The following is an 18,913-nucleotide window of genomic DNA, read 5'->3' as shown; positions in this document are numbered from 1 at the left end:
CAAACCATTTAATCTAAAAGTAGCACTGTTTTAAAAAAAATTTTTTTGAAAAATAGTTTCATTATTGACTCACTTCTCTTTAATATCAAATAATTGGATTTTCATATTGGCTGCGTTCACTCTATTTAAATAGGTTATTTTAAGATGAAGAAAAGCACTGTGACCTGGTCTAGCTCTGTGTTTTGGAAAAGGAAGAGAATTTTCACAGCCTTCCATGCAGCTGTGGATATTCTTTGAAAACTCCCTAGGAGTCAAACAATGGCCACTGCAATGTGGTGTCCAGTAGAGCAGGGAAGCCTTCCTCCCCAGTTTTATGAGTCAGTCTCTCCCACCTTTGTGTGGATCTTTCACTTATGCCCATATACAGCGTTTTAACATCAGTCATTGGCTATTAAAAATATTAAAACTATTGGACCACCTCTCAGAAAACAGTATGGAGACCTTTTTTAAAAAACTAATAATAGAATTTCCACAGGACCCAACAATCCCACTCAGTCTATCCCAAGCAGACAAAATTAATTCAAAAACGATGCATGTCGTCCTTCACGCCCTACTGAGGTCACGAGTTGCCCCCCACGAGCGGCTCTCCGGCACGGCCATGGCTCCAGAAGCACAAGGACTTAATGCAGAGTCCGGCAGCTTGCAGCAGAAAAGTGAATAGACTATGCATTAATCCACGGTACCATGCCTCCCCGGGAGGAAAGGGATGTCGCTCCCTTCCGCCTCTTTCCCCCTGGGCAGCAAGATGGCGGCCACCTCCGAGCTTTTTGGAAAGCCAGGTATGAGCCGGCGGTGACAGGGCAACTGCAACCTCATGGGCGGGGGGGGGGGGGGGGGGGGGGGCATTCCTGGCTCATCCTTCACGCCCTACCGAGGTCACGAATTGCTCCCGATGAGCGGCTCTCTGGTATGGCCATGGCTCCAGAGCCACAAAAAAACAATCTTGTAATTATCTGGCTCTTGGCAGAAATCCCTCCAGACTTAATAAGTAAACTATCAGAAATCCAAAACTTCTGATAAGTAAAATATAAGAAATCTAAAATTTCGAACACGCAACATCATATGGTTCTCATAACCAGCTGTAAAAAACAAATTATTTCACAATGCCTTTTCAGCAGTTCTGATTGTTGGGTGTAAACTCTAAACAATAATGGTGCACCTTTTTGTCGAAGTAATGCATGTAATCGAAGTAGATAGAATGTTAAGTAGAATTCATCTGCCTCACAGGCATTGGGAGTGGTGGGATGGGGGTATATTGGGGTTCTTGGTGGTGAAAAATAAGTACCGGTGAAGGGAAAGGTGTTTGATCATTGCATAACCGAGACTTAAACCTGAAAGATTTGTAACTTTTTCCACAGTGATTCAATAAATAAATTAAAATTTTTAAAAAAATGATGCATGTACGCCTATGTTCATGACAGCACTAAACACAATAGCCGGGATATGGAAATAGTCCGGATGGACAGTGACAGGTGAATGACGAAATCACGGTTTAGATACTCATAATGGAGTATTTTGAAACTATAAGAAAAAAAAGGAAACTAATTTCACCAATTTGCCGCAACTTAGAAGTTGGAGTATTTCATGTTATATGAAATAAATCAGGAGATGGAAGAACACCAATGATTTCACTCATCTGTGGTGTATAAAACAACAGAAAAGGGGGTATGGTGCTGCCAGCAGGTCAATCTGTACCTGTGAGGCAAGTGCATCAGCAGCCTGATGGTGCCTTCAGACTTCCAGATACCCCAAAATTGCTGCTATGCCTTTGGCCAGACCCCAAAAACTTGGGGCAAAGTTTACCAAGAAAGTAAACAGCCAAAAGTTAGGTATGTGGGAGACACAATCACAAACCACCCCCTGCTCAGCTATATAATTGGAAGCATGGCCTCTCTGGTTCCTGATTGAATTGCTTAACAGTCATGATCCCAGAGACTCAGAAACAAATCTCGAAACCCAAAGGCTTTTGGCAGAAATGCATCTAGTCCCTGCAGTAAGTTAAAAGTGCTGGGCAACCCCAGGTGGGAATAGGTTTCGTGCCTTGGCCTGTTCCCCCTGATGGCCCCATGGCCGCTATCCTCCAGAGGCCACTGGACAGTCAGATTTAGGCCCACAGTGACGAGACACGTGGGGCCTCATGGGATGGGGGTGGAGCCTGCCCTTTCCTCCCCATCCCAACAAGACCCCAAGTCGCCGCCCACTAATGGGGTTTCTGACTCCTGATCAAGCTGCTTAATGGCCATCATCCCAGAGACTCAGAAACAAATCTTGGAACCCAGTGGCTTTTAGCAGAAATGAGTCCAGACCCCGCAGTAGGTTACAGTCACTGGGCCATTCCGGGGGGAAGGGTGCTGTCCCTTCACCTGCTCCCCCTCAGCAGCTCGGTGGCTGCCATACTCCAGAGGCCATTGGACAGTCAGGTTTGGGCCCTCAGTGATGAGACACTTGGGGCCTGATGGGATGGGGGTGGAGCCGGCCCTTTCCTCCTCGTCTCAACAAGATCCCAAGTCGCTGCCCACAAATGGCCTCTCTGGCTCCTGATCAAGCTGCTTAATGGCCATGATCCAAGAGACTCAGGAACAAATCTCGGAACCCAGCAGGTTTTGGCAGAAACCCCTCCAGATTTCATTGTTAAAATTTTGGAATTTCAAAACTGTGCGACCACTACTGCAGCCATGCAATGTCATATGTTATTGATAACCAGCAATAGAAAACAAATCGTCTACTGTTGCCTTTTCAGCAGATCTGAGTGTTGGGGTAAAATCCCAAATAATAATGGTGGGTCTGGTGTCAAAATATTGAATGTAATCAAAGTAGAGAGAGAGTAATGTGGAAATCATCTGCCCCACATGTAGGGGGAGGGTGTGGGATGGGGGTATACTGGGGTTGTTGGGGGTGGAGAATGAGCACTGGTGAAGGTATGGGTGTTTCATTGCATGGCCGAGACTTAAACCTGAAAGCTTTGTAACTGCTCTCATGGTGATTCAATAAATAAAATTATAAGAAATGGAAAAAAGAGCAACAGAAAAAGGAACACACACACTGGGACAAACACTTTGATTGTTGAACAGAGATGACCAAATTGTGGGTGTGGAGAGAGAGGGGTGGACTAGAGGTGACAAGACGGCAGTGGTGGTGGTCCTGGGCACTTTGCTGGTGGTAAAGTTGCAGTTACCTTGTATATCAAGACCTTGGAAGTTAACACTGTTGTTAATTATGTTGTCCAAACTCCATAAAATAACAACAAAATTTTGGTTCATGGAAAAATTGACCAAACACTGACCCATTCCATAACACACCCACATCCAACCCCCACCCACCCACCCACATCCACTCTCCCCCCCCACCACTACACACACACACACACACACACACACACCAGCAAACAAAACACCCATATGCATTTCTATCATCCCTAATTTCAGCTGAAAAGTCTAGGACACAAGAAGCTTCAAGTTTATGGTGCTTGATACAAGGTTCTTCAAAACTCCAATTTTTGCTTGAAATGCTGCAAAGGAACAACAACTCTCAGTGCTTTCCTTATGTGACAAGCTCCCGTGCTTAATTTCCACCTCTGGGTGCTCGCCAGCACTCAGGTGGCAGTGGGGGAGGAACAGACCGCTTGCCATGCCCGGTCCCACCTCTCTCCTTTGACCACCCACTGTTAAAAATTAAACTGGCTGGCTCCTTCCCAGGAGCTGCTGGGAAAGCCAAACTGAGCAGGTCCAGGTACCCCTCTCAAACCAAACCGGTTCCCTCCGTCTGCCGGGCCACCAAAACACGACATTTCCCAGAGGGTGGGCCACGCTGTTGGTCAGTCAAGACCCCACACACTTTCCAGAGAATTCCATCTTGTACTTCTTTCATCTCCTACATAGTTGGCTGTTAACTCCCTCTTTGGGGCAAGAATGTGATCGCCTCCTCTAGAAGCAGAGAGATGAGGTGTTCTCTGCTCTTTCTTCGTCACAGACTCCTCTCTTCTTCTTTTGTAGGATCCCGGTAAGAAGGGACCAGGTACTTGTGCTTTCCTCCTTGCTCTTCAAATGCTTCACCTTGACCAGAGACGCGACATTCCCCAGTAGCTGGTGCTTTCTGCTTTTTGCCTCATTCCCAAACAGTGCAAAAAAAAAAAAAATCTCGCTGGTCACTGGCTTTCTCTTTTCTTTTTGCGGGCTCTCTACAGGTCACAGTTTTGTTGTCACTTTCCTCTAAGAGCCCGAGAGTATGACCAGTGTGTGACACCCCGTGGTTTCTGTTGCGCCCAGCAAGGCCTGTGGGACATTATATTTTGCCAACAGTATGCTGGACGACCACCCAATACAAATCTTTCTCTTTAGCTGCTCTCAGAACCGCACTAACATCCAATCAAAGACACCCAGGGTTACATTTTTATCTGTGAGACCCACAAAAGGTAGAGAGTTATCATAGAAAAGAACGCAAACCTTGAAAGCAGATGTTTGGAAGCCTTTAACATTTAATTTATGTAACCATGCATTTTTTTAATCGTGGCGTCATGGTTCAACAGTAGTACTGAAGTTGTTGTTTTCTACTTGCCATGTGACTACCCCAGTCCCTCCACCAGTGTGCCAAGACCCCCTCTCCTGTCATTGCCTGGTCCCATCAGCCCCCTCAGTCCCCCGTTCTACTGGGCATTCCCAAGAGGCTGTCTCATCCCTGGCCTTGTTTCTTAATACTCCACATATGCATGAGATCCCGTGCTGCTAATCTACTTTTTGACTCATTTCACTTATCATGACACCCTGTAATTCCATCCAAGTTGCAGTAAACCACACAGCTTCATCTTTTCTTTAGCCGAGTAGTACTCCATCGTGTGGCTCGGCCCCGATCCCTTTATCCTCTCCTCTGTGGTTGGGCCCATGGGTTGTTTCCAGATCTTGTAAACGGTGCTGTGAGGAACATAGGTGCGTGATGTCCTTTCAGGGGAGGAGGAAACAGAGGTTTTTAAAGGTCTGTGAAACAGAAAATAAAACGAATCATGATCAAGTGCTAGAAAGTCAGACATGGTAAGTAAAAATAAATTTCCAAGTCTATGAATCATTCCTCCTCCACACTGTGTAACTCTGCTCTCATGAACCTGTTCCATTTCATCTTGTAAGAGTCGATTTATTTATGTGATTTGTTGAACATTAGGTTTCAGTTGGGCCAAAGGGCTCCTCAGACTGAACAAATGCTATGCACGGAAAGCCCGGGTTCCATTCCCAGAGCCACACCCTGCCTTCTGCACCTCCAGGAGTAGACCCCAACACAGAGCTGGGACTTACTCCCAGCACCACTTGGTATGGTTGAATAAACAACTATATATATATATATATATATATATATATATATATATTGCTTTGAAAATAAGACTTACTATTTTTGTTTTGCTTTTAGCTTTTTGGGTCACACCCGGCAATGCACAGGAGTTACTCCTGGCTCTGCACTCAGGAATTACTCCTGGCGGTGCTCGGGGACCATATAGGATGCTGAGAATTGAACCTGGGTTGGCCGTGGGCAAGGCAAACACCCTACCCACTGTGCTATTGCTCCAGCCCCATTTTTTGTTTTCTTGTAGTTGTTGTTTCGGGTGTTCTGGCAGGGTATTTTGTTGGAGAGGGTCACACCTGGCAGTACTCAGGGATCACTCCTGCTGGGGCTTGGAGGACCATTTGTGATGCTGAAGACTTAACCCAGTCAGCCACACACAAGGCAATCACTATACCTGCACACTACCTCTCCAGATTTCAAATCTGGTTTTGTTTCTAAATCTCTGGATCTCCTGTCGCACAGTGCTTGGGGACCCTTGGCCGCTGACTAAAGGTTTGCTGGAAGAAGGAAAGAGGTTCTGCGCAAGTCTCGGATTGGGGCTTCTCCCAACCCCACCCGTCTAATTAGGCTGGATCCTGAAAGCCAATTAAATGATCCACCAAGTGTGAAATGCCTCTGAATCCACCAGGCACGATTTGAGGATATTTTGAGAATTAAAGATGAGCATTCGCGTGAGCACAGAGAGGTAATTTAATGGTATCTATCTAGTAAGAGCTGGCGGAAAGACAGCCCTTCCCGCCACCACAGCAGAGAAGCGAGGGCTGAGCAACTGTCCACATGCAGGCAACCGGCTGGTTGGAAGCGGCTCTCTGGATAGAGACCCCTCTCCTCTCTCGACGGGGAAAATGAGGTAGCCGGAGTGAGATTCTGAAGTGGGTTCCCACCGTCGCTAGAGCAGAGTCATGACTGTCTCCATTACTATCAGATCCCCTCACAGCCCAGAGCTTTGTGTTCTGTTAATGTGGAAGATGATAGAATTCAAGGTTTTTATATATCTCTGGAACAGATGGTTATAATTTAAACTCCATGCAACGCAGGAAAGAAGAAACACAATCACAACTCTTAAAGTCCTACTTTCCTTTTTTCCAGGCCAGAGCCTGCCGTGGGGTTGTATAAATAGTTCTGAGGCTCTCTTTTATTTTTCTTCTTTCCTGGAGATAATCCGCAGAGTATCTATCTGGACACATCTAATGGGGAGCCAGATGGCATTCCAAGAACGGCTTTTTTGAACGTCTGAGCGCTTGTCAAATCTATTGGAATGATTCTGAGCAGCTGGAGAGGAGAGGGAGGCCGGGGTGTGAGAGAATGCCGCGTTTGAGAGAATGCCTCGTGTGAGAGAATGCCTCATGTGAGAGAATACCGCATGTGAGAGAAAGCCGCATGTGAGAGAAAGCCTCGTGTGACAGAATGCTGCATGTGAGAGAATGCCATGTGAAAGAGAATGCCTCGCATGAGAGAATGTTTCATGTGAGAGAAAGCCTCATGTGAGAGAATGCCTTGTGTGAGAGAAAGCCTCATGTGAGAGAATGCTTCATGTGAGAGAAGGCCATGTGTGAGAGAATGCCTCATGTGAGAGAATGCTACATGTGAGAGAATGCCATGTGAGAGAGAATGCCTCACATGAGAGAAAGCCTCATGTGAGAGAATGCCTTGTGTAAGAGAAAGCCTCATGTGAGAGAATGCTTCATGTGAGAGAAGGACATATGTGAAAGAATGTCTCATGTGAGAGAATGTTACATGTGAGAGAATGCCTCGCATGAGAGAATGTCTCATGTAAAAGAATGCCTCATGTGAGAGAATGCCGCATGTGAGAGAAAACCTCATGTGAGAGAATGCTGCATGTGAGAGAAGGCCATGTGAGAGAGAATGCCTCGCATGAGAGAATGCCTCATGTGAGAGAAAGCCTCATGTGAGAGAATGCTTCATGTGAGAGAAGGCCATGTGTGAGAGAATGCCTCATGTGAGAGAATGCTGCATGGGAGAGAATGCTGTGTTTGAGAGAATATCTTGAGAGAGCTGTTTTCCTTGAAAGGACAGGGACACACACAAGGGCAAGTTGAGAAGAATGTTCTATCAAGAAATCTGTCAAGGTTTCCCAGAGCTCACCTTGCTGCCATCAATCCATCTAAACAACAATGAAAATGCTTAGAGAGATTTCAGTCAGGCTGCAAGGAATCCCTAATTGAAGTCAAAGAGGCCTGAAAGTGAAATGTGAACGTTTTGAGAAAGGCGGAGGTGTCTTCCTGTCAGGGACAGCCAATGGGATCCAGGAACCGTTCCTTCAGATTCTGAAGTTAACCTAGTGCATTAGCACCGTGATTTAGACTTCTCCCAATCGGCCCCCAACCCCTGACCCATCACCCTGCTAAAATGTATCCCCTAAGATGGTCAAGTAGGATAATCCTTACCTCTCCTCTAATCAGAGGGCAGAGAGAACAAGATGTTTGCTTTGGGTTTTTTTATGCCACATCTGGGGATGCTCAGGGGTGATGCCTGGCTCTGCACTCAGGAATCACTCCTGGCAGTGCTCTGGGGACCATATGGGATGCTGGGAATCAAACCCAGGTTGACCGCATGCAAGGCAAACGCCCTCCCTGCTGTGCTATCTATGGCTCCTGGCCAGAACACAACAATCAGAGTTCACATGAGTTGATTAACGTCTCTGTGTGATTAGGGCTCGGAAGAGCCTACTCACTCCTATCTGGTTCAGAATTCTAAATAAATAAATTTAAAAAATATTATCTCCTTAGAAGTCGATCCTGACTATGAGTTTTCAAAGAACCCTTTGATCTTGAGTATGCTTTTTTTTTTTGCTTGATTTGGGTTTTTTTTTGGGGGGGGGCAGGGTGACATGGGGGTTGGGTGTTTCACACCCAGCCAGCATGCTCTGGAGGGTCACCTAACTCTGGGCTTAGGCGCCATTGCCAGCAGTGCTGGGGAGATTGTATGCAGTGAAGGGGATCAAACTGGGTTCAGCCACACGAGGGCAAATGACTGAGCCCTTGGACCATCTCTGCGGGCCATAATTTAATGTTTGTTCTTTAAAACATTCACAGACACATGCAGCCAGGCTTCTTCTGGATTTCTGGGGGGTTGTTTCTGAACCACACCGGGCAGTGATTGGTGTTTTCTCCTGACTCTGTGCTCAGGAATCACACCTGGTGGAGTTCAGGGAACCATACGTGGGACCCAGGATCAAACCCAGGTCAACTCTATGCGAGGCAAGCACCTTACCTGCTGTCCTATCCCTGCAGCCCGTCACATATTCTGACGCCTGAATCCCGTCCTACCTCACAGCAATGCCGAGTTATACTGATCCATTCATTTACTGGTGGGTATTTGAGTTGTTTCTGCAAAGTGTGAACATCCATATACAGATACTTGGTGAATAACTGTTTTGAGTAAAACAAATTAATAGCAATACCTAGGAGCAAAACACTGCAGCACATGGTAATTCTGTGTTTACCTTTCTGAGTTGCCGTCAAACATTTCCAAAGCACGTTGTTCTACCTCCCCACCAGCAGCATCCAAAGCTTCCAGTGGCTTCGCATCCCCACGTCCTCTCGCTATTTTCCGTCTTTAAGTTTTGCTTTGTTTGTTTCATGACACCCCTCCTAGTTGGTCCAAATGGTCCTCATTGTGATTGGGTTTTGCATTTCTCTATGACTGAGCATCTTTTCATATGCTTAGCAGCCTCTTGAAAAATAGAAACATCTGTTTTTAAATAGAAATATTTGTCTTTTAGTTCTCTTTGGATTGTTTTCGGGCCACATTTTGTGGTGCTGAGGGGGAGGGATACTTAGGAGTTGCTCCCTCCAGTGGTGCTCAGGGCATAGGCAGTGCCAGGGATAGAACCCAGGTGACTGCATTGCAAAGCATGAGTCGCTGCCCTGAGTCAGCTCCCCAGCACCAGACCTTATGTGTTCTGGACCCTGGACCCTTACCAATAAATCCCTACAGATACTTTCTCTTGCTCTAGGAACTGGTTTTTGACTCCTCGTTTGATAATATCCTTTAGAATAGAAAAGTATTTTGTTTTGATGAAGCATAATTGTTGCTTGTGCTTTGGTTGTCAGGTGTAAGAATCCATTCACAAACTTGAGTTTAGGGAGATTTGCCTCTGGTATTTCTGGTAAGATTGTAAGTTTTCACTGTGACACTTAGGACTTGGATTTTACATTTAGGATTTTTGATCTTTCTGAATTACTTTTTCCCTTAGTGGAAGGTGTGATGCACCATTATTCTTTGGATATGGATATCCCATTGTCCCAGTACTTCACTCTTTCCCCATGGAATGGCCTTGGCAACCTTGTCAAAAATTAACTGGCTGAGGGGCTAGAGCGATAGCCCAGAGAGTAGGGCATTTGCCTTGCACGTGGCCGACCTGGGTTTGATTCCCAGCATCCCATATGGTCCCCCGAGGACCTCCAAGAGTAATTCCTGAGTGCATGAACCAGAAAGAACCCCTGAGCATCGCTGGGTATGACCCCCCAAAAAAGCAAAAAAAAATTAACTGTCTGAAGTCCAACTATGAATAAATTTGTACATCATGGGGTTTTAATAAAATTTTTTAAAAAAATTAACTGACCAGAGATTTATGTAATACTTCCATATTCCCAGTTGTTTCCTTATATGTCTATGTAAAATTAAGAGGGCAAATTACAATAATACCTATATGGTTGTCTTTAGCAGTGTTACTTAATTTGTCAAGGCTTTGAGGTATTATCTAATGTCTTTTATTACTGACTGAAGTAACAATCCTTTAGCATTGATACCTAAAGTAATAATCCTGCTAACATTTCTTGTAGAGTAGGTCAAGAAGTGACAAGTTCCCTCAGCTTTTATTGGGAATTTCTTATTTCTCCCTCATTTTGATGGACAGCTTTGATAGATGTAAAATTTTTGGTTGAGGGTTTTTTTTTTTGAGGTTCTTTTTGTCTTTCTATTTCTATAGCCTTATTATATTGTGTCCAGGAATGAATAATTTCATTTATCATTTCTGAAATTCTTTGAGCGTCTTGCACACATATAGATTCGCGTCTTTTAATAAAATTTGAGGCATCTTTGTCATTACTTCTTCACATAATATTTTACCTTTTCCTTTTTCCTTCTAGTACTACCATAACACAGACATTGGTACATTTGAAGTTTTCTTATATGTTTGTTAGGTTCTTTATTTTTCTCTCTGCTCATAGAAGTAAATAATTGTAAGCGACCCATCTCTAAGGTCACTGATTCATTCTGCCTGTGCAAGTGTGATGTTGGAAGTCTCTGATGAAGATCTCAGTTACTGTGATTCTCAGCTCCAGACTGTGTTTTCCTTTTTGCATAACTTCTGTTTCTTTATTAATATTCCCCATGTGTTGATCAGCAATTTTCTGTATTTCTTAGTGCTTAATTCACATCTACTTTTAGCTAGTCAAGCATGTAATTGAAACAGACTCAACCTAAACTTGATTTACGACACGGGTGTACTATGGGGAAATGGTGATTTTTCAGTAAGTGATGCCAAATCAATCGGATATTCCTGTGGAGAAAAAAAGAACTAATCTTGACTCATATACTTCCGTGCTCAAAAATCAATTACACATAAGGTTTTTATGTAAATATAAAAAGTGGTAAAAATAAACAAAAGAACAACTAGCATTCTAGGGGCCAGAGAGATAGTACAGCAGGTAGGGTGTTTGCCTTGCATGTGGCTGACCAGGGTTTGATTCCTGGAATCCCATAGGATCCTCCAAGCACCATCAGGAATAATTCCTGAGTGCAGGGCCAGGAGTTACCCCTGAGCATTGCTGGCTGGGACCCCCCCTAAAAAAACAAAAATTCTAGAATATAGCATAGAAAAAAGTCTTAAAATCCTGGGAGTACACAATGATTACTTAAAACAGAAAAAAAATGACAAAACATTAAAGGGAAAAAAATCCTATAATTAAGAACATCTGTTCAATAACAGAAACCACTGAAATCATAGAAAGAATAAAAAGGCAAGCTACTATAGAAAGGATGACACTTGTATTCTATATTGTTCATATTTGTACTCTTCATGAGTGAACATAGGAGCCCAGAGGACTAATCAGTATTTATAGTCAGAATACTCCCAAACAGTTTCTATGAGGTAAACATTATCCTGATACTAAAAGCAGACTGACATCACAAAAGAGGAAAACTTCAGACCTATATCCCTGATGAACACAGATGCAAAGATACTCAACCAAATATTAGCAACTGAATCCAACGATACAGTGAAAGGATGATACACCATGGCTAGGATTTATCCTGGGGATGCAAGGATGGTTTAATGTATGCAAGTCAATCAGTGCAATACATCATATCAATACAAGGAAAAGTAAAAACTATATGGTCACATCAATAGATGCAAAAAAAGCATTTACTTGCTTATATAAATTATGTGGTTATTTGCTTTTAAGAATTATATGGTTTTATATCAATAGATGCCGAAAAGAGCATTTTCAAATGAATAAAAATGGATTGTGGAATGGTCATGCAAAGGAAAATTTTACTACGAATAAAAATAAACTATTGTCACTTGGAGCAGTGCTGATATATCTCACAAGCAAAAATAAATAAATAATAAAATTAAAAAGCCAGATCCCAAAGAGTAAGATACAGTACAGTACCCTTTCATTTAATTTATGCATAAATATTGATGTAGGGTCCCAAAGCAGACAGTACTAATCGATGATGTAAAAGCTGGGATAGTAGTTACTTTGGCGTGAGCCTTCCTGGGGAGAGGGCAGGGGGTGAAGGCTTAGAGTGATTATTTGCAGGGGGTGAAGGCTTAGAGTGATGACAGCGTTCCTTCCTGTTCTGGGCAGTGGAACCCCGAATGTGCTTGTGAAAATTCATTAAATTTGTACACTCATGATCTGTACACAGATCATGTTATTCATCCATTAAGAACAAACAAAACTTCACTTTAACCCTCTGTTTATTCGTTGATTCTTGGGGGACTTGAATTTGGCAGCTGCCAACTTACTCAGATCTCTCTTCATCCTATTTTTTCTTTCTTTCCCTTTGTCCTGGTTAATTAGGGTGAAACACTCAAGCCCTCACTTCTGACTGCAGAATCTTCTTCCCTGTATTGTTCTCTCTTCTCTTACCCCAACTCCTGAGTGTTCCTCTCTCTTCCTCTCCACTTCCTGCTCACACCATCACACCTGCGACTATCACTTCCCTATTCCCTCCCTCTGAGTCTCAGTTCCCTTTCCTCCCTTCCCCCAACAGCCTTTCTTTCTTTCTTTCTTTCTTTCTTTCTTTCTTTCTTCCTTCCTTCTTTCTTTCTTTCTTTCTTTCTTTCATGTATGCAAGTCAATCAATGCAATACATCATATCAATACAAGGAAAAGTAAAAACTATATGGTCACATCTATAGATGCAAAAAAAGCATTTACCTTGCTTATATAAATTATGTGGTTATTGCTCTTCCTTCCTTTCTTCTTTCTCTTTCTTTTCTTTCTTTCTCTCCCTCCCCCTCCCCTCTCCCTCCTTCCTTCTTTCCCTTCCTTCCTTCCTTCCTTCCTTCCTTCCTTCCTTCCTTCCTACCTTCCTTCCTTCCTCTCTCTTTTCCTTCCTTCCTTCCTTCCTTCCTTCCTTCCTTCCTTCATTTTCTTTTTTTAAAAAATTTTTTATTAGTGAAACACCATGAGGTACAGTTGTAGACTTACAAATTTTTGTGCTTCGGTTTCAGTTATACAATGATCGAGTACCCATCCTTCCACCAGTGCCCATTCTCCACCACCACTAATCCCAGTATCCCTCCCACCCCCCATCCCCTCATCCCACTCTACCTCCGTGACAGGGCACTCCCTTTTGTTCTCTCTCTCCTTTTGGGTGCTGTGGTTTGCAAAAGAGGCATTGAGTGGCAATCATGTTCGGTCTATAGTCTACTTTCAGCATGCATCTCCCATCCTGGAAGGATCCTCCCAACACCCTTCATTTGGTGCTACCTTCTCTATCTGAGCTGCCTTTTCCCCTAGCGTGTGCGGCTGGTCTCCAAGCCATGGAGTAAACCTTTTGGTACTTACCTTGGCTATTCTTGGGTGTTAGCTCCTATTTTGTTACTCTATGTTCCCTAGAGGAGTTCATAGAAAGATGAGCAATCTTTCTATGTCTGTCCCTCTTTTTCTGACTCATTTCACTTAGCATGATACTTTCCATGTAGTACCTCTTGTATGTAAATTTCATGACTTCATCTTTTCTAACAGCTACATCTTTCTTTCTTTCTTTCTTTCTTTCTTTCTTTCTTTCTTTCTTTCTTTCTTTCTTTCTTTTTCTTCCCCCAAAACATATACAAAGCAGGGGTGGTCTTCACTGCATGAAAAGCTACATCATCTTTTTTTTTTCTCTTTGGGTCACACCTGGCAATGCACAGGGGTTACTCCTGGCTCTGCACTCAGGAATTACTCCTCGCGGTGCTCAGAGGACCATATGGGATGCTGGGAATTGAACCCAGGTCGGCTGCGTGCAAGGCAAACACCCTACCCACTGTGCTATTGCTCCGGCACCCAGTATGTTATCTTTTCCTACTTAGAAACTGTTAATAAGTTGAACATACTTATTTTTCTTAAATAGCAGCTTTGAGTTCAGACTTGTTCCCATTTTAACTTTCCAAAATGATTGCTTATAGAATACAAACCCTAAGAAAACAGTCCACAGGGACCAAAGTGATAGTTCCCCTATCAGGGCACTTGCCTTGCACAAGGATGACCAGGGTTTGACCCTGGCATCTTGTATGGTCCTCTGAGCCCCACCAAGAGTGATCCCTGAGTGTAAAGCCAGGAGGAAGCCCTGACTGCCACAGGTTTGGGGCCAAAAACCAAAAGAGAAAAGAGAAAAAAAATAAAGAAAAAGAAAAGAGCCCACAAATGAACATTAATTACATATAAAGAGCAAGATTACATGTGATTTTTATTTTGCTACTTTATATACATACACACATATATGTATATGTGTATTTCTGGATTTTAACATCTCTACATTCTTTATAAACATGAGTTTCATGTAAATGTAACAATGTATCACATCCTTCAACATTCTTTACAAACATTGGTTTCATTTAAATGTTAACAATTTGTCACATTCTTCACTTAGGTTTTTTTTTCAGCTTTTTGGGTCACACCTGGCCATGCTGAGGGCTTACTCGTGACTCTGCACTCAGCAATTACTCCTGGCGGCGTTCAAGGACCATATGGGATGCTGGGAATTGAACCGGGTCATCCGTCTGCAAGGCAAATGCCCTCCCCGCTGTGCTATGGTTCCAGTCCCTTCACTTAGGTTTTTAATTTCTCTTTTTGGGATTTTTTTTGTTTGGGGGCCACACCTGGCAGTACTCAGCACTTACCCGTGGCTCTGAGCTCAGGGATGACTCGTGGTAGGGGTTTAGAGGGGCAGATGGGATGCCGGGAATCAAACCTGGGTCGGATCAAACCTCATATCACTCCGACACTTAAGTTTAAAATTCTTATGTTGGGCCAGAGCAATAGTACAGCAGATAGGGTGTTTGCCTTGCAAGTGGCTGACCCACGCTTGGGCCCCAGCATCCCATATGGTCCTCTTAGCACCGCCAGAAGTGATCCCTGATCCCTGAGTGCAGCCAGAAGTAACCCCCGAGCATCACTGGGTATGGCCCAAAAAGCCAAAAAGCCAAAAAAAAAAAATCTTACACTTTGAAAGTCAAATGTCTTAGAAAAAGAAAATTAAGTTTGACCAGTTCTATTTTACTCTTTGAAGATAGGGAGCGTAATAACGACTCTTTACTTTTTCTTACGTGGCGAAACAAGGTTTGCCAGACAAACTATAGGAAACTATAGGAGATCAGTTGAAGCTGAAAGTCAGATAAGCAAGAAATGTGGGATGTCCAGTTTATTCTCTATCTGAACCTCAAACTTAAGTGGGCATCTTGTCTTGTTCTTTTGGAAACTTGGGCACTTTGCTGCCCTCTTCCTGTGGCCGTCCTCCTGGCCAGGAGGAGGGGGTCAGAGAGGCTCCTGCACTGGGAGGGGAGGGGACGCTCTTGTGGTTCTCAACCCTTACACATCAGAGAACCAGCAAAAACAGTAACAGTTTGTAGATCACTGAGGCAGAACTAATCATGCTATTTTTATATACAACATTTAAAAATAAACCACACATTTTAAATAAGACACACAGCGTTTTATGTATTCATTCTTTTAGTTTGTTTTTTGTGTCACACCTGGCAGTGCTCTGGGCTTACTCCTGGCTCTGCATTCAGGAGTCACTCCTGCCGGGGATCAGGGGACCCAAGGGGTGCCAGGGATCAAGCCTGGGTCGGCTGCCTGCAAGACAAACACCCCATCTACAGTTCTATTGCTCTGGACCCTCATTCTTTAAGTCTTGCGTTCTAAAATGAGGATCTTAGCCCAGGCTTACCATGTCTTAAGCGACAGTAACTTTTTCTCAGAGCAGTGGCAAATTTCTGCCAGGTAGCAATGGAGTGCAATAAGCACTTCTAACAAATCCTGCTCTCAGAGAGAGAGAGACAGAGGGGGAGAGAGGGAAGGGGGATAATGGGAGAGAGAGAGAGAGAGAGAGAGTAAGAGAGGGAGAGAGAGAAGAAAAGATGGCAGGCAGGGGGTGGATGGGTCGGGGATGATGGGAGGGAACCTGGGGACACTGGTGCTGGGAACTGCATACTGGTGGAGGGATGGGTGTTGGAATACTGTATGACTGAAACCTAATCATGAACAGCTTTGTAATGGTCTGCCTTACAATGATTCAATAAAAAAAGTTATAGATAAAAACAAACAAACAAAAACAACAACAACAAAAGAATCTTTCAGCCAACCAGAACTTACTGCAAGTACTCAGCAGTCATGGAAATCTGCCCTCTTCGGAAGCAAAATATCTAGAGGGAGGCACGGCTGGGTTGAAATAGCAGCAGCATCCGTTGGTGGTGACCTTGGACAAGTAATAAAAACCCTCACCTATCGGAGTGTGATGTCATCATCACCGCCCTCCCTGTTGTCACCAACATGAAATAAGTGTATGTGAAATACCTAGCACAGACCCTGCCCTGAAGTTTCCAACTCCGGCTTTTCACATCGCTGTTCATGAGGAGCTAACCCCCTTCCCTCGTTCACCAGGAAAGTGGGAAGAGAAAAGCCACGTGACTCTTGACATAACATACCGTGAGGGGAGGCTACGGGTGAGCCTTGCCTTCGCCATCTTCTCAGACCTACTTTCTTTCTATAACCAGTAAAGCAGGAAGTTCTTAAGAGAAGATTGAGTGTTTCGCTAACTCTGTGTTTTTATTTTTTTTCTTTTTGGGTCACACCCAGCAATGCTCAGGGGTTACTCCTGGCTCATGCACTCAGGAATTACTCCTGGTGGTGCTCGGGGGACCATATGGATGCTGGGAATTGAACCCAGGTCGGCCGCGTGCAAGGCAAAAGCCCTATCTGCTGTGCTATCCATCCAACCCTGTGTTTTTAATTTTTAAGGGCGTCAGACTCTTTCTCTGGGGGAAAACTGAGTAGTCAGAGCAAAAAATTTCTTTGCTGATTTTGGAGAACAGAGAGAGAGAGAGGCCAGAGAGTGAGCGAGCCACCCTCCCCCCACAACCCTCGGCTTCCTGTGGCAGCAGACAAGGCCTCCTGGCTCTTCACAAATCTGGCTTCTCATTCTGAGATCAGCAAATCATGTTATTTCCATAAAACTTGGATTCTAGTAAGTGTGTACCTGTCACGGTCATACATACCCATGAAGACATAGGCTTATAACTAGATGTATTCTTATTGAAGCTCCCCCCCATTTGAGTAACAATTATTAATTGATTGTTATAATAACAACTATAGAACATATGACGCTTTTTAGAGGGGTGGGAGTGGGGTAGCCCACACCCAGCAGTGCTCAGGGCTTATTCCTGGCTCTGTGCTCAGGGATCACTCTTGGGGTGGTTTGGGGGGGATTATATTTTGTCTCAGGGATTGAACTTGTAAGCCATTCCTCTACCTGCCATAATATACCCTATACCCTCCGCCTCCAAACACACACACACACACACACACACACACACACACAGACAACTCCTAATAGTGACTATCAATCTTCAAAAATATGTTAGCAAGTGGTATGATTAAAATAGAACATGGATTGCTAGATCTTTAAAACTCTGGTTAAAAAAAGAAAGAAAAGAAGAAGACCAACCCCTCTCTTCTTTTCCTTCCCAAAGTCTCAAAATAATTAAGTATATTCTTATTATGGAAATTTTTTGCTTGAAATTTTTCACTAGTAGACAACTTCAGAGAGAATTAAACCTTATCTGCATTGCTCCTGGCTGTGTCCCAGCACGTAAAACTGTCAGAAACTCAGAGTGGGTACTCAAAATATATTTAGTAAACAAATGACTATAAAAGAATGAGATTGAAAAAAAAAAGGAAAAACTGTTCGTCAGGGAGCAAGATCTTTTACAAAACATCTTTGTCAACAATAAAGAATGATGAACTATTAAAAACACTTAGGAAATGAAGAAATAGAGGAAGAAGGAACTCTAGTCTCTCAAATGTAATGCGTTCATTGTTTTGCTACCTCCCTTCCCTAGACAAAGGCTTCTTTCCCTGGTCCTGGGCTAGAACCTGGTCTCACACACAGACCACGGAATTAGATCCCTGCTCTGGGCAGATTTTTCTTTTCTTTTTGAATGCAATGTTAACTGTGCATAGATTCAATTGTCGTTCTTTTAAAATGAATCCAACAATAGAACAATTTCCCAGGCAATTCCAAGGTCTTTATAAACATTCATGTTAATGAGTGTATTGATTTCAACGACTCTTCTTAATAATTCTTATCATTCAGGGCAGGCGAGATAACTCAGAGGACTGGAGCGCAGACTTGGCAAGCACAGGCCCGGGGTTAGATCCCGTCACCACATGACCTCCCCAGCAGCACTGGGGGTGGCCCTGGTCCCCGCCCCCAACAAAAGAAAACAAGGGACCAGAGTCATAACACTGCACGCAGGGCACTGGCAGAGCCAAGGATGAGATAGGGCCCTGTTCATACTCTCACCCTTTGAGGCCTCTCTCTGGCCCCCCCAAACGAAATCGCATAAAACCTACCTTTCATTGCCAGTCAACTAACACTTGTTGTCAAGTGTCCAATCCCACTGGTAGCTCTGAGAGCAACGGAACGATTTTCTGATGACTCACGGGTGAAAGACAGCCGAGAACTCCAGTTTCCTAACTGTGTACAGCCACGGGAAATAAAATCAATGACGGCCAAAGATCCTTAGAGTCTGGTCACTTAGAGGCCCCGTCAACGTTGCTTCAGACGAGCCTCTCTCCCCCCACCCCCTGCTTCTTCGCCAGGCTGCTCGGTGCTATGCGGCCAGCCCGGAAGGGGTCCATGCCCCGTGAGCCCCACACTGGCCCCTGGGATCACCAACCTGGGTTTTGCAACACCCTCGTGCTCGCCTGACCTTAAAAGCTGTTGTGAAATTTTCCAAATGCATTTCAGTTTACCCCAAAGAATCAAATCAGATGTAAAAGGGCCTTCAGACACATGATCCTAAGTCTGTGACATTCCCCAAAGAAGTATTCTACCGAAC

At 44.0% G+C, this 18,913-nt stretch overlaps 1 long non-coding RNA gene across 2 annotated transcripts; it reads right to left on the bottom strand.

The window, feature by feature from the left end:
• Positions 1 to 4,517: 4,517 nt before the first annotated feature.
• On the bottom strand, positions 4,518 to 18,703 carry LOC130016310 (uncharacterized). 2 transcript variants are annotated; one of them, XR_008791223.1, is made up of 4 exons: positions 18,426 to 18,703; positions 8,795 to 9,042; positions 8,563 to 8,678; positions 4,518 to 4,970 (listed from the first exon to the last, which is right to left on the bottom strand). It is a non-coding gene; the product is annotated as an uncharacterized LOC130016310 (long non-coding RNA). The 2 variants fall into 2 exon arrangements; XR_008791224.1 differs by having other exon boundaries at positions 4,518 to 4,934.
• Between the last annotated feature and the right edge of the window lie 210 nt (positions 18,704 to 18,913).

The sequence above is a fragment of the Sorex fumeus genome, unplaced genomic scaffold (genome assembly GCF_029834395.1).
Source record: "Sorex fumeus unplaced genomic scaffold, SorFum_2.1 ptg000151l, whole genome shotgun sequence".
In the NCBI taxonomy this organism is placed as follows: Eukaryota; Metazoa; Chordata; class Mammalia; order Eulipotyphla; family Soricidae; genus Sorex; species Sorex fumeus.
The sequence above is the reverse complement of the archived record's forward strand: the minus strand, read 5'-3'. Positions and strand labels throughout refer to the sequence as shown.